Here is a 15,593-nt window from a genome sequence, read left to right on the forward strand (position 1 = left end):
AGCAGAGTGATGTAAGCTTCGTTATGATTGCATCATCCATGACTTCTAGGAATAACATGATGCAATTCATATCATGTATGACGCAATACCAGCTTCAGATTGCAGCATTCATTGTTTTGCCTAAAAAGCAAGTACTGTCCAAACCCAGTCAGATTTATTCATAGATCCAGTCAAAGATGTATTTTAGTCATTTCTGGTTTAAATTGAGATCCCTTCCCTTTATAACTAACTTAACCTCCACCATTCCCAAGTCAAGGGTCGTATATACTGACCCAATAACATATCTTGAAAACTAGAGCCAATCAACAATTTTAAGCATCATTTTTGTTCTCAGTGACCCAGAATTAGTAAAGTTGGACTATATTTATTTCGGAAGCATTTTGCCTGTAGAGCAGTGTAATTTTAGCAGCAGCTTTTTGAATGCGCTTGAGGGGTACAAGATGACAACAGCCAATGACAGAGAGGAGCTGATTACAGTAGTCAAAACATGAGCTGATAGAGACCTGGGTGAGAGTTTTGGCTATCTAGACAGAGAAAAAATGTTTGAGATGTTATGAAGGAAAAAGAGGTAAACATTACACAGCCTGAATGTATAGTTTCATGGAGAGGATAGAAACAAAAATGACTACCCATGATAGACCTGAGAAACTGGGAAGATGACAACGTTATCAATGGTTATAAAAATGGAAGCAATGGAAAGGGCTTGAGAGGCAGACAAGATGCTCACTTATACCAAAATTTATTTTAAACTACAGGCAGTATATCCACAGGTTGATATCAGAAAGACAGTCTGAGATACAGGATTATATGTAGGAAGATATTTCAGCAGTTGAGATATAGAGTAATCAGTATAAACATGATATTCAAAGCTATGAAAGCAGATATAATCACCTAAAGATAGGGGAGGGAGAAGTGACCAATGAATAAACCTTGTAGGATGCACGATGAAAGGAGAAGAGGTGAGGAGTTGGATCCACCAATCAAGACATTGACAAAATGATCAAAAAGGTACAAATAATGAGAGTACGGAGTTGTGAAAGTCAGTGGATGATAGGATTTTACCAAGTATGGAGTGCTTGACATTGTTATAAGCTGCTGAGAAGTCAAGGAAAACAAGGATGCAATAGAAGCCATAGGAGTTAACTATTTGTTCTGTCTCTTGATAATGTTTGATCAACAATTTTTATATCAATTTTTGTTCTCTTTTTATGTAGAGCTTGCATATTTTTTATGTTTATTTTGTTTTGTTTTGGGAAGGGCCAAAATCCATTTGCTGTGGATGTAGGAGCTTAACTGCAGTTTCTGCTAAGAACTTTTCAGTGAGCGGAGTCACCATTGTAGGGATATTTAAAGGTTTATATTAAACATGGTTTATGTGAGAAATGATTTATTGATTTATTGTTAATTAATACTTTAGAACTTAAGGTTTATGTTAGAAGTAAAATTGGAATGATTTATTGATTTATTGTTAAGTGATACTTTATAACTTAAGGTTTATGTTAGAAGTAAATTTGTAATGATTTATTGTTAGAAATAGCTGTGTCTGTGTGAAGCCAAAGAGATACTTTGTATAAAACTTGTTAAATGTCAATAGACTCTAAGTGCCTGTTCCCTAAGTGAAACTTTGTAGCTAAACTGGTCAATTGACTCAGCGCGCAAGCTGTCAATTGACTCTGTAAGCTGCTAAATTGGGTAATTGACTCAGCGCGCAAGCCGTCAATTGACCCTATGCCTCAGGCAAAACTGTACAATTACTACAAATAGAGACCCCCACCTCTGTAAATTCATTTTTATCTAAAGCTAAAAAGTGTATTTGAATGAGTGCCTAGTTTAACACCCCAAAAGATAAAGAGTGTATGTGAATGAGTGCCTAGTTTAAATGATGAATGAATGGTTAGGGAGTTACCAGCCTGAAAAATTCAGTGTCGGTCGAAGAAGGTGTCAAGTGGAATCAACCAGATGACCCCCGGAGGGCGAACTGGAATCCACCCCAAGCACCTACAGAATGGAGCCAGCCACCTGCTGATTGATCAAGCAACAGCAGAATGAACAGAATGGAGCCAGCCACCTGCTGATTGATCAAGCAACAGCAGAATGAAACAACTCCCATAAACTAACATAGGGAAAAATCCCTATAAAACTGGACTCTAAAGACTGAGGACTTTGAGTCTATGGTTCTGCTGCCAGCCTCCAGGAGCATCAGGTGCACCTGACCCAGACTCGGCTCCACTCTTGTGTACAGGGTACCTGGCCAGTATTCTGTCACAAGCAACTTTAGGCTGGAACTATAATATCTATATAGAACCTGTATGAATGATTTTGTGTGAATGGATATATATATATATATATATTAAATGTGGCATCTTTGCCTTGTCCCCTTTAATAAGATCCTGCTCGTTTTTACTGGTCTAATATAATTGGTACAACACCATAACTCCAAACGTAACTGGGCGCCCTTATCGCGAGTTATAGACACATGAAGTGCTGAGAAAGGCCTCATGGTTACGCCCTAATGCGGGGAGGAGATAGTGGTACAATACCCATCAGATTCCAGACAGAGTTCAGGGAGAGGTCTAATATAAATGACATGAGTTATGACACCCTCCCCTCACAGATGTATGCCAATCGTAGCCCACAGAAATGCAAGGGTAAACTTATAAACAATTGCTATTGTTAGGTACTAATTACTGCTTTTTTGCTTTAAATCTCCAGGAATGTACCTGTTGGTCAACTGGGAGAGCTGCTACCTCATTCCCCTGGACCCCAAAGTTAGGATTCAACCCATACACTTTAATAGACACAGTTTGGGGTAATTACCTGTGTGTCAGCAATATGTTAATTTGAGCCTTGAGCGGAGCCATTATGTAATATTTTATACCATTGGCTTATTGTGCTTATCTCATCTTGCTGCTAGAACCTATCCAGGGGCTTGGGAAACCCATCCCTGTTGCTTCTCTCTGCCCAATGAGCACCCTATATAATCTATTGTAACTAATTGTTCTGCAGTGTCTCTGAGCCTAATAAGCAAAGTGACGCTCCACCAGCGCTGTGTGTAATAAACTCCTGTGCTTGACTCTACATGGTGTGGATTACTGTTCCTTCAGATGGGGGCTTGTACGGGATTTTGCATTACTGACACTCCATCCTATAGGATACTTAAATAAGCCATTACCTTAAAAAGAATGGATACTTACCTTGTAGTAACTGTGGTTCTTCAAAATATTGTAGTTAGTGTGGACTCCCACTGTAGGTGTGCATGCATGACTGGGGGTTCTTTTGAAGAGTAGTGTCTGTCAGGACCACACAGGTGCCCTATGCCTCCTCATACCCCCATATGAAGATATAAAGCATGGGGTGGCCACAACTCTCCCTCAGTTACTGTGCAATAAAAGCCCATGCTACAGAAGAATCTGAAAAGTAGGGATGCAGGGTAGATCAAGGAATCCACACTGATACAACATCAAAGAACCACAGTTGTTATAGGATAAGTAACAGTTCTTTCTTCGAGTACATTTCAGTGGGGATCCCACTGGAGATGACTGGCAAGCAGTGTCCTCCGTGGATGGTGGGAATGAGGCTTTCCTGCAGTATCAAACAGTGACTGAATGCTGTTTTCCAAAATTTGGCATTGATCTGGCTTTCATGTCCAGTGCATAATTTTTAATGGAAGTTAGCGTGTTGTTCTGAGGCCTTGCAGATCTCAGAGACTGGAATGTTACTGAAGCAGTCAGAAGATGCTGCCTGTGCACTGGTGGAGTGTGCCTTGATGATCAGAGGGAGAGGCTCACCAGCCATTTGATAGCAGGGGAAAATACATTGCATGAGCCACTTCAAGATTCTCTATAATGAAATAGCTTATCATTTGGATGAGCCAGATATGGCCACAAAGAGCTGGGAAGACAGACTGAAAGGCCTGGTCCTGTTACTAATAGAGAAAAGCTCTGGATATGTCCAAATATGCAACTTCTTTTCTCCCAGCAGAGTGTGGCTTTGGGAAGTAGACTAGTAAAAAAACTGATTGGCTTAGGTGGAATTCTCAGACCACCTTAGGGTTTGACATGAGGTGTGGCTTCACTACTATTCTGTCCCTGCAGAAGGATGTGTAAAGCGATCTGGTTGCAAGGTCTTGGAGCTCACTGACTCTTCAAGCTGAAGTAATAGCCATGAGAAAGACCATCTTGACAGTAAAGTATATTGAACACTGACACTGGTTCAAAGAGAAGCTTCATAAGCCTTAGAAGGATGATGTTGAGGTCCCACATAGGAGTTGAGTCACTGACTGGGGGTCAAATATGAAGGAGGTCCTTGAGGAAATTTGAAACGATAGGTTGTGAAAAGAGGGTAAGATTATACCAGAGCATGACACACCAATATTATGGCAAGGGAGTTTAATGCTGACACTGCACTTAAGGAGCAGCATATAATCCAGGATCTTCTGTATCGGAGCCTTGACAAGGTCAATATTATGCTGAGTTACCCAAATATAGAGATAATTTCCATTTTTAGGAGTAAGTAAGTCTTCCTGTTCTGAATAAAAATCGATTGAACTTGCAGAGAGCAGTATCGGTCAGTAGTGCTCAGCCAGTCCACATCCAAGCTGTCAGGTGCCACAACTGTAGGACTGGGTGGAGTATCTGACTTTGATTCTGAGATATTATATCTGGGCAAGTTGGGATGCTGTCTGGTTATCTGTAACTAGTACAACAGCCAAAAGTCTCTCTGCCAGTAAATGATTATCAAAGCCTTTTCTTGTCTGAGAGATATTATTCGGGAGATTAGAGAAATCAGCAGGAAAGCATATAGGAGTTGTCATAAACAGATAGTGAAGGGTTAATGCCCCTTTTTTCCTGTAAAGGGTTAAGAAGCTCAGTAAACTTGGCTGACACTTGACCAGAGGACCAATAAGGGGACAAGATACTTTCAAATCTTGGTGGAGGGAAGTCTTTGTTTGTGCTCTTTGTTTTGGGTGTTGTTCGCTCTTGGGACTAAGAGGGACCAGATGTCAGTCCAGGCTCTCCAAATCTTTCTAAACTAGTCTCTCATGTTTCAAAATTGTAAGTAATAGACAGGTAAGGCAGATTAGTTTTATTTTTGTTTTCTCAACTTGTAAATGCCCTTTTTTGCTGAGAGGATTTTACCTCTGCTGTAACTTTGAACCTAAGGCTAGAGGGGGTTCCTCTGGGCTATACGAATTTGATTACCCTGTAAAGCATTTTCTATCCTGATTTTACAGAGATGATTTTTACCTTTCTTCTTTAATTAAAAGCTTTCTTTTTAAGAACCTGATTGATTTTTCCTTGTTTTAAGATCCAAGGGGATTGGATCTGAACTCACCAGGCATTGGTGGGGGAACGGAGGGGGGATGGTTAATTTCTCTTTGTTTTAAGATCCAAGGGGTTTGGATCTGTGTTTACCAAGGAATTGGTGAAGTCCCTCAAGGCAACCCAGGGAGGGGAAAGTTTTGGAGGGACAGAAAGTGCTCCAGATACTGAAATCTGGATGGTGGCAGAGTTACCAGATCTAAGCTAGTAGTGTCCATGCAGGTCCCCACATTTGTACCCTAAAGTTCAGAGTGGGGAAGGAACCTTGACAGGAGTCCTTGACACCACTGAAGGAAGAAAGTGTGGTTAGACATTCTATATCTGCTTAGGAAGTCTGTCAGGTTATCGCAGAACCCTGGAAGGCATAGAGCCAGTGGAGTTTCCTCATGTTGTTGACACCATACCTAGAGCTTGATAACTTCCTGACTAAAAGGAGATAACCGAGCCCTCAAACTGCACGTTTATGTAGTATACAGGAGATGTGTTAAGTATCAGAGGGGTAGCCATGTTAGTCTGGATTTGTAAAAGCAGCAAAGAGTCCTGTGCACCTTATAGACTAACAGATGCATCCGACAAAGTGGGTATTCACCCATGAAAGCTCATGCTCCAATACGTCTGTTAGTTATAAGGTGCCACAGGACTCTTAGCAGATGTGTTGTCCATCAGGATTTGCAGAATGGGGTTCTGCAGAACAGGCAGGAATGCTAAGCAGGCCAGTCTGATGGCATTCAGTGTGAGGATGTTCATGGATAGCTTCAGTTCATTCCCAGACTGTCTGCTTTTACATCTACATGTGGCTCAGGTGGACACACTAGACCATTCCTGAAGCATCGTCAGGGAAGAGATTGAGAATGGCACCTCTTTTAATCACGTTGATTGTGTCTAGCCACCAAGTGAGCTCTTACAGGACTGTGATCCTCCTGTTTGTGTGATGACTGTATGGGAAGTATATGGACCTCAGCCACAGTTGTAACAGCTACAGGTGAAGTCTGCAAATGCTGTCACATAGTTGCACGACCCATGTGCTAAAAGTACCATGCATGTACATACTGTTGCCATTAGGTCTGACTGTAGGTCGTGTACCACCTACTGAAGAGATTGGAACCTGTTCTCTGGCAGATAGACTCTTGCCAATCTGGAGTCAATTAAAGCTCCCATGAAATCTATCATCTGTGGTGTGTGAGAGATGATTTCTCATAGTTCACAAGGAGTCCCCTGGGAAATGACATATTCCTCCCAAACAGGTCAAGTCATTTGGATTTCTTATCCTTAGGTGTGCTTTTGCTCAACCTCAACTTCACTTGTAGAGCCAGCATAACTAAGGATCCTGGGTTGAGGTGAGTGTAGAACTCATACCTCCTGGGGGATATTAGGTTCCTCTCTTAGACTTGCTTTGCCTTGGTGGTACTGTGGCTGGTCTCTGCCACAGAACATAGGTTGGGTCAAGCTCCTGGCTGAATCAGAATCTGACAGAATCATAGAATATCAGGGTTGGAAGGACCTCAGGAGGTTATCTAGTCCAGCCCCGTGCTCAAAGCAGGACCATTTCCCAACTAAATCATCCCAGCCAGGGGTTTGTCAAGCCTAACCTTAAAAATCTCTAAGGAAGGAGATTCCACTACCTCCCTAGGTAACTCATTCCAGTGCTTCACCACTCTCCTAGTGAAAAAGTTTTTCCTAATATTCAACCTAAACCTCCCTCACTGCAACTTGAGACCATTACTCCTTATTCTGTCATCAGGTACCACTGAGAACAGTCTAGATCCATCCTCTTTGGAACCCCCTTTCAGGTAGTTGAAAGCAGTTATCAAATTCCCTCTCATTCTTCTCTTTTGCAGACTAAACAATCCCAGTTCCCTCAGCCTCTCCTCATAAGTCATGTGCTCCAGCCCCCTAATCATTTTTGTTGCCCTCCACTGGACTCTTTTCAATTTTTCCACATCCTTCTTGTAGTGTGAGGCCCAAAACTGGACACAGTACTCCAGATGAGGTCTCACCAATGTCGAATACAGGGGAATGATCACGTCCCTCGATCTGCTGCCAATGCCCCTACTTATATAGCCCAAAATGCCGTTAGCCTTCTTGGCAACAACGGCACACTGTTGACTCATATCCAGCTTCTCGTCCACTGTAACCCCTAGGTCCTTTTCTGCAGAACTGTTTCCTAGCCATTAGGTTCCTAGGCTGTAAAAGTGAATGGGATTCTTCCGCCCTAAGTACAGGACTCTGTACTTGTCCTTGTTGAATCTGATCAGGTTTCTTTTGGCCCAATCCTCCAATTTGTCTAGGTTCCTCTGTATCCTATCCCTACCCTCCAACATATCTACCACTCCTCCCAGGTTAGTGTCTTCTGCAAACTTGCTGAGAGTGCAGACCACGCCATCCTCCAGATCATTAATGAAGATACTCAATAAAACCGGCCCCAGGACCGACCCTTGGGGCACTCCACTTGAAACCAGCTGCCAACTAGACCTGGAGTCATTGATCACTACCCATTGAGCCTGGCGATCTAGACAGCTTTCTATCCACCTTATAGTCCATTCATCCAGCCCATACTTCTTTAATTTGCTGGCAAGAATACTGTGGGAGACCATATCAAAAGCTGTGCTAAAGTCAAGAAAAAACACATCCACTCCTTTCCCCTCATCCACAGACCCATAGAAGGCAATTAGGTTAGTCAGGAATGACTTGCCCTTGGTGAATCCATGCTGACCGTTCCTGATCACTTTCCTCTCCTCTAAGCGCTTCAGAATTGATTCCTTGAGGACCTGCTCCATGATTTTTCCAGGGACTGAGGTGAGGCTGACTGGCTTGTAGTTCCTCAGATCCTCCTTCTTCCCTTTTTTAAAGACGGGCACTGCATTAGCCTTTTTCCAGTCATCCGGGACCTCCCTCAATTGCCATGAGTTTTCAAAGATAATGGCCAATGGCTCTGCAATCACATCTGCCAAATCCTTTAGCATCCCCGATGCAGTGCATCTGGTCCCATGGCTGTCAAACGGCTTGTGAGATTTCTCTGGAGATTGAGATGTTGGTCATATCAGAGTCCCGGCAATCCTGACAAGTTGTTCTCGAAATGCTTAAAGGGCACGTCCACACTGCCCTGCAGTTCAGACTAAAAGGATGTGAACAATAGCTCACACCAAAGTGCTGTGCTGTAACTCCTCCATGTGATGCTGTGGGTGCAAACTTAAAGGTCTTGAGTTTGCATTAAACATGTACATTTGTGCCTGCAGCATCTACATGGGGGAGTTACAGCGCAGCACTTCAGCATGCACTGATATTCACATCCCCTTACTCTGAACCATGGGGCAGTGAAACAAGACCAAACTCATCCAGTTCTGGTATCAGTGATGAAAGTCATCCCCAGTGATGAAAAGGCAAGACCTGCTGGTGATGAGGCAGGATGCTGTTGTGGCTCAGCCCCAGACCGAGTTCCTTCTGGTATTTTGGAGCTGGTGGCCTGGGGAAGAAGGGATGCCTCTGGGGAACGAGATCTCTTCCTTTTCCTCAGTAGTGAAGACTGACTTCTCAATGACTGCCATGCTGGGGCCCAGTATAACCAATAGACTATGGTGACACTGGTAGACTCACTGGGTGTTGGCCAGTCTAATACCAGTCTTAACAGGTCATTAAGTGGTGCTGAGACTTGTAGAAGAAGTCCATAGGTCTCTCAGTGGAGTTGATCACAGGGGAAAGGGTTCTTTATTCAATTATGGGAAGAATGTATGCCCTAGTAATAGTGAGGAGTAAGCCTTTTCTAGGGGTGGTCTTTATGCGTAAAGCACTCTCAATATCGGAGTCTGTACTGGCAAATGTCTTGTCATCAACCGCGGACCTGAATCTGTCCTATCAGGTCAGTATTGATGCCAAGGGGCATCATTAGAGCCGGGATCAGTGCCAGCCAAGTCTGCTACACTGAAGGATGTTTCTTTTCTGTATCCCTCAAAACCATGAGGGGTTTGGCGAACTTCTCTCTGGAGGTTTTACAGTGTCTGTCCTTATAAGAGGACACGGAGTTCCTTGAACTTCTGCCTCCACATTTGGAACAGCCTCTCTCAGTGCCTGACCAACACCACAGGTGTTGGTGCTGGCTTAGAATACTGAGATTGAACCTAAATTCTAAAGATTTTAATTGTATGGGTATCCATTAAAAGACAGTTTTTTTTCTAGTTTTTGGCACAGAAATTAACACAAGTTATGACTGCTAAAGATTTGCAAGGACATATACTAGTAACGTTTGCAGGGTATAATAGGGAGAAAAAACCCACAAACTTATTCCTAGATTCACTCCAATAAAAACACAAGGGAAGGCTATGTATTCAAATTAAATTGTATTTTTAGTCTGCTTTATCACCAAAGACAAGACTACTTCATCTTTTCAAATGTTTTACAAGCTAATTTCTTGTTGTGGAACTTAAACTGTTACTCAGCTGGAGAATTTCATTGTAATTCTGACATGTATATTACTATAGTTCATTTATAAAATGGAAAGTCTTAACATTCCAGTTTGGAATTCACCTGAAACAGATGGCAAGCATTAGCTAAGAAAGTATGTACTAACTTCAGATTCCTCCAGTTGTTAATTAGCTTAGAAGAAATTATCTAAACTTTTCACGTAACAGTCAGGAAGTGAATCTCAGATTAGATGTTTACGTCTTTCCCATCATATTTGAAAGGTCACCTTCCTTTTAATAGAAAAATAACTTAGCTACAGGTATAGTACTTTATCACGTACGTAGCTTGCAGTTTATTTTCTTTAATGTCAGTATTTGTTTGTTCCGGATACCATTTCCTTGCATGCTTTGTATTTCACTTCCAGAATCATTGTGTCTGCTAGTCTACTAGAACCAACTCATCAGCTGGTAACACAGGTTCACATTAGGTCATAGGTAAGTCAGCATCCTGTTACACATGTTTCCTGATGCTATCATAATATAAAGGGTGACAATACTGGAAATCTTGATCATAACATCCTGACACATTTGAGAATCTAACATGTTAGCAGATGACACGACACAACTGGTATTATATGTACTGAAATCAGATCTCTCAGTGTAGCCATACATGCCAGAGAAGTGTGCGCCAGATAACAATTTTGCCAATGATCTTCTAAATCTAAACTGAACACAAGCAGCAACAATTGAGAGTCTGTCCACAAAGTGCTGTTATTTTGCAACAAAAGAATAGCATTAAAGAAGCCTCTTGCACTGCTAAGACACTTGTTGCTGCAATACCCCTTTAATGTTTCCTTTACTTCACAGGGCATCAAAACCCCCTTTTTGTTCTGCTGCTCCAGCAGCAAATTCCAGTTAGCAGTAAATGCCAAATCAAATCTCTGGGGAATCTGTAGTAGTTCTTTTTACAGCCTACACAAATCTACTTGGAAAGCTTAAATAGCAGATTCTCTCTCTCTTTAGTCATTAAAGCTCATCACAGAACACTAGCCACTGAGATTTAACCTAAAACTACAATATAAGTCTTCAGCTTTACTCATGCAACATGTAGCATCAGTTTCCATAACTGAAAAAGATATAGTTCAGCAGGATCAAAGACTGATAAGGGTTGACTTGAGCTTGCATACTGATATTACTGTCACTCCTGATCTCACTTCACTGGGCATACTTTTAAACTTCAACAAATTTCAAGTACAAATTTTGCCCAAAGTACAATAGGTCTATTGAGGTGAGGGGAAAAGGAGTGGTTTGTGGTGAAAAGTTTTCAAACAATTTAACAAACAGTTGAAAATATCCTAGTAAACCGAATGGAAAGTAAAAATTGCCAAAGGGTTTGTATCACTGCAGCTTCATGACAAACTTGAGGTTGAGCAATTCCAGACAAAGCCACGCACCAGGGATATATTTAATGAATCCTGCAACTATGCACGTTATTGCATTCAAAACAGTGTGGCTGGCCATTTCACATAACATGGTTTGCAGATTAAAATGCACAGTTTAATTTCCTATAAATTATTTCTAAACAAAATAGAGTATTAAGGACAAATAATTCTTCTGATCTGTGTTGAAGACATTAGAATATTTTAGTCAGCAAGCTGAAGCTAGCTAACATACTGGCTGTGCAGTGAACCTTAAATAATGTTTCCCAGTAATACAAGTATGGATATATACATCAGGATTTTAGCTGGATGTCTTTTCCCTTTAATACTGTAATTTAATATAGACTTTTGAGTGCATAGGATATGTTATCTGAGAGTTTGAACATTATAATCTTCCCTTCCATAGCTGAATTAAAACACAGAAAAACAGAAGTATTATATTATTAAAGATATTCCCCAAAATGTTAACAAACATACTCAGGAGCAAAAATTTATTTCTTTAAAAATATCCTTGCTAATTCAGTGGTAAGAGCCTGATTCTGCACCTAGAGCTCAATGAGTCTACTTACAGGAGTACTTACAAGCACACTCAGCTGTTTTAGTTATACAACTTATTGTAACATACAACTTTTGGAGTAATTTATGTGAAACATTTTCCTACATATTTAACTAGTTCAACAAAGCAGAAGGTTTCTTGGCAAGTATGTAGTGCAGTGCAAGTATATAAACACTCCTGATCTCAAAGCTGGCACTAGTTCTTCAACTTTTGGGGATACATATACTTCCTCCAAATGCTCTTAAACAATTACTGGGGAAAAAAGGAGCCCCCTGAACTTCTATACAAACCAAAAATGCAAGAAAAGCTAAAGAGATTTTGAGGTTTACTAATGAACCTGTCACGATTCACTTTGCATAGCTTTCTTGAAGTGAAACTGTCACATTTGGCACAGCTCTAATGAGCATTTGTGTGGGCAAAATGAATAGTTGGTTGAGATATAGCTATTGGCTTGTGTTCTATCTTATAATACAATTTCTTTTTATTTATTTTGGTATAGGGAAATTATATATTGTATTTGTTTCTCCCCTGAAATATAGATGTATAAATTCTAGTGCCTTTATTCACTTTCATGGACAAGTATTACCATGCAAAAAAGTAAGTAAATATTTTTGAAGAATAGAAAATATCCTCAGAATCCTGAAAAACAACATTGCACGTGTTAAATATGTTTAACTCAGATGTGCTAGAACAAAGACCTAGACACTTGGCTGGTCTAAATCAGCATAGTTTCCTTGAGTTCTAATATTTTATACAGGTTTTATATCATTTCCCATGCAGTTTTTATAATGTCCAATTTTTTTCACTTCTGTTTTAGATCCGTGTTTCACTACAAAGACAGACCCACCATCAAACTGATCCATCCACAATTGCCCTTCCTTCCTTCAATAAACTTGAGAATACTCACATTAGGGTGACCAGACGTCCTATAAAATTGGGACTGTCCTGATATTTAGGCGTTTGTCCCGCATCCTGACTGATGTTTGGTCGGGATGCAATTTGTCCCGATATTTCCCACTCCCATCTGGTCACTCTAACTCAAATGCAGAGGCAACAGTAACAGGATCATAAAATACAGGCCCTAGGGAAGGAGCTTCTCCTGGTCTAAGATGTGCCTTTCGAAAGGTCAGTTCTCAGATATTGATTCCCTAGGATTCTTCTGATGTTTTACAGGAAACAGTTGAAAACAGAGTGAATGGAAATGGAAATATAATATAGAGAGGATTCTGTATGCAATGAAAAATGTTTTCAAAGTTTGCCAGGTATCAAATACTGAAGAATGCATGTGAACAATTGAGGAGTGCTAAGTTACTGCTTGTTAGTTAAAGCCCAACTCATGCAAAAAAATCAGATAAATCATCTTTGTTTCTTTAGTAAGTTATCGAAAGTTCAAAATATGTTTATGGTACAAACAGAGTAGGGTAGAATAACCAGAAAAGTTTTAAAATACTCTAATAGCTTATCTACACACAAAAGTTGTAACTATACCAGTATCAAGTGGTACAACTGCCCTAGAGCGGATGCAGCTATAGCAGGATAAAGGTGCTATATACCAGTATGGCTATTCCCACATGGGAAGAGGAATTAAGTCATACCAACGTAAGGCACTGTAATACAGCATGGCCAGAGGGCAGCAGGAGAGGGTCAGAAGAGAGCCTTATTCCCTGTAAGGGGAAGAAAGTTTGCTATAGGTTAACTAGAGCATCTGAAGCCAATTAGAGCACCAGAAGCCAGTCACATGATAAAAAACCCTGCTTCTATCAGACAGTGTGGGAGTTGGAGCACAGAACAGTTTGAAGGAGTTGGAGCAGAGAGGAATTGGTGTTGGAGCAGAGAACAGTTTGAAGGGAAGCAGAGGACAGTTTGGAGAAGTGCTGTGGTGAGCTAAGAAGTCCAAGACCCTAGGTAAAGGGGCGCCTGGCTTGTACAGAGGGAGAGCAGGAAACCCCCCCCCCCCAAGCTGAAGGGCAGGAGAGGGAAGTAGCCCAGGGGAAGGAACCATCAGTTCAAGTGGTTTCCACTATCCTCAGGGCCCCTGGGCTGGGACCTGGAGTAGAGGGCGGGCCTAGGTCCCTCCCTCTCCACTCCACTCCTCTAGGACACTAGCGGGGCAGTTAACATTCCACTTCAGGGAAAAAAAATGATGTCCTGAAACCCCGCCCCCCCGAAAGAAGAGAAAGAGCAAGACCCATCATAATAGTGCCGGCAATTTGCCACAGCACATTTGTATCAATGTAACTGCATTCTCACAAGGGACTGTACTAGCAAAACTACTTTGGTCAAAAAAAATCTGGTAAAAAAAATCACCAAAACAGTTAAACAAGTACAAAATCTGTATGTAGACTAGGCCTAAGACTATTTATTGTAAATCAGTGTTAAACTTGCAGTCTTCTGGAGACCTGTAGACTATACTCACATTAAGTATACATTATTAGGATAGGTCCAAGATGGGAATGGAAAAAGTAGTGAATTACAGTCATGTATGGTAACTGTAAATGAGACCTGAAAGGGTACAAAAGCCACAAACACCTTGAAAACCAAAATAAATACGAAAATTAGATCTATCAAGATATTCCTAACTCTTGCATTTGTTTGCCACATTTTTATATCTATTTATATCTATCTATATGCCAAATTTGTCAGACATTTTATTAATTTTAATTATTATTATAATTATCATCATCAGCATGTCTATTACAACAGTTCCAACCAGTAGTGGGACACCCACACATTCTCTATTGTAGCACAGTATTTGGTCCACAAATCCTCAAAGTGGGATTTTCTTATCAGTGAAAAAGTTCCTAGAGAGGGTACAAAATAATGCAATGAGAGAAAGGATTCCTCTACTCTAAGGAACCACCACAGCTCGCAGGACCCACCTGCCACAGGCTGCATCGGATGAAGAGTGAGTATTTTGTAAAACTCAGTAAATGTACACAGGGATGACCAAGTTGCAGCTTCACAGATTTCATTGTAAGGGACCTGCTCTTTCTCAGTCCATGGCATTGCCACTGTTCATACTGAGTTAGTTCTTGCACCCACTGTATGATTGATAACCTTTTTCTTTACACCTCACAATTCAGACACCCTTTTTGCAATCAAAAAGGTCATTCTCACACTCGAGTAGTACAATGAAGCTAATTTCATAGGTTCAAGGGCACCTGCATTAAGCTCAATGTCCAATCCCCATGACGGAGCCCTACACACCTTAAGAGGATGCAATAGCTGAACTGTTCTAATCAAGTGACATGTCCTGATGGTGGGAAACAGATGACTTGCTGGATATACTCAAAACTGCTGAAAGTGCAGAAACATTCACTTTCCAGGTATGAGCCTGCAAACTGAAATAAAAATCATCTTCTAAAAATTCCAGAACATGAGACATTTTGGCTACACAGTGTTACATACTTCTTCCTCTGCAAAAAAGATCTGTTTGTCAATTTTATCCTAGGTGTCAACAAAGTTTCAACATGATCCTTTCATTCTTAGAAATTTCCTTTCAAATGTCAAGTTGCTAGATATAACTTGCTTGGATCTTGGTGAAGAACTGGTCCTTGGGATAACAAATCTGCTCTGGATTCAGGAAAAATGGTGACTCCACTGACATGTTCACAAGATTGGGAAAGCAAGGCCTTCTGGGTCAATAGGAGACTTCTAAGATCACTTTAACTTCGTCCTTCCTGATCTCCTGTATTACCCTAGTGATCACAGACACTGAAGGAAAGGTATCAAGTAATTCCTTTGGCCACTTGAGTGACAGGGCATCTATGCCTACTGCTTCTGGCTCGCTGCTCTTTGCAAAGTATTGGCAAGCATTATGCTTTGCCTTGGATGCAAAAACATCCAGAATCAGCTTTCCAAAAATTTTGATGATCAAAAG

General features: G+C 41.0%; 2 protein-coding genes and 1 long non-coding RNA gene across 8 annotated transcripts in view; 1 reads left to right on the forward strand and 2 right to left on the reverse strand.

The window, feature by feature from the left end:
- The window catches only part of LOC127052012 (uncharacterized), a 584,770-nt gene that overhangs the window by 298,511 nt on the left and 270,666 nt on the right, over window positions 1-15,593 (forward strand). The gene's annotated exons all lie outside the window — the stretch shown is intronic.
- SBF2 (SET binding factor 2) overlaps window positions 1-15,593 on the reverse strand; it is a 588,450-nt gene that overhangs the window by 252,057 nt on the left and 320,800 nt on the right. The gene's annotated exons all lie outside the window — the stretch shown is intronic.
- Window positions 1,838-2,248, reverse strand: LOC127052037 (uncharacterized). The gene is made up of 2 exons (XR_007774671.1): window positions 2,069-2,248; window positions 1,838-2,019 (listed from the first exon to the last, which is right to left on the reverse strand). It is a non-coding gene; the product is annotated as an uncharacterized LOC127052037 (long non-coding RNA).

The sequence above is a fragment of the Gopherus flavomarginatus genome, chromosome 5 (genome assembly GCF_025201925.1).
Source record: "Gopherus flavomarginatus isolate rGopFla2 chromosome 5, rGopFla2.mat.asm, whole genome shotgun sequence".
NCBI classification, from domain to species: domain Eukaryota; kingdom Metazoa; phylum Chordata; order Testudines; family Testudinidae; genus Gopherus; species Gopherus flavomarginatus.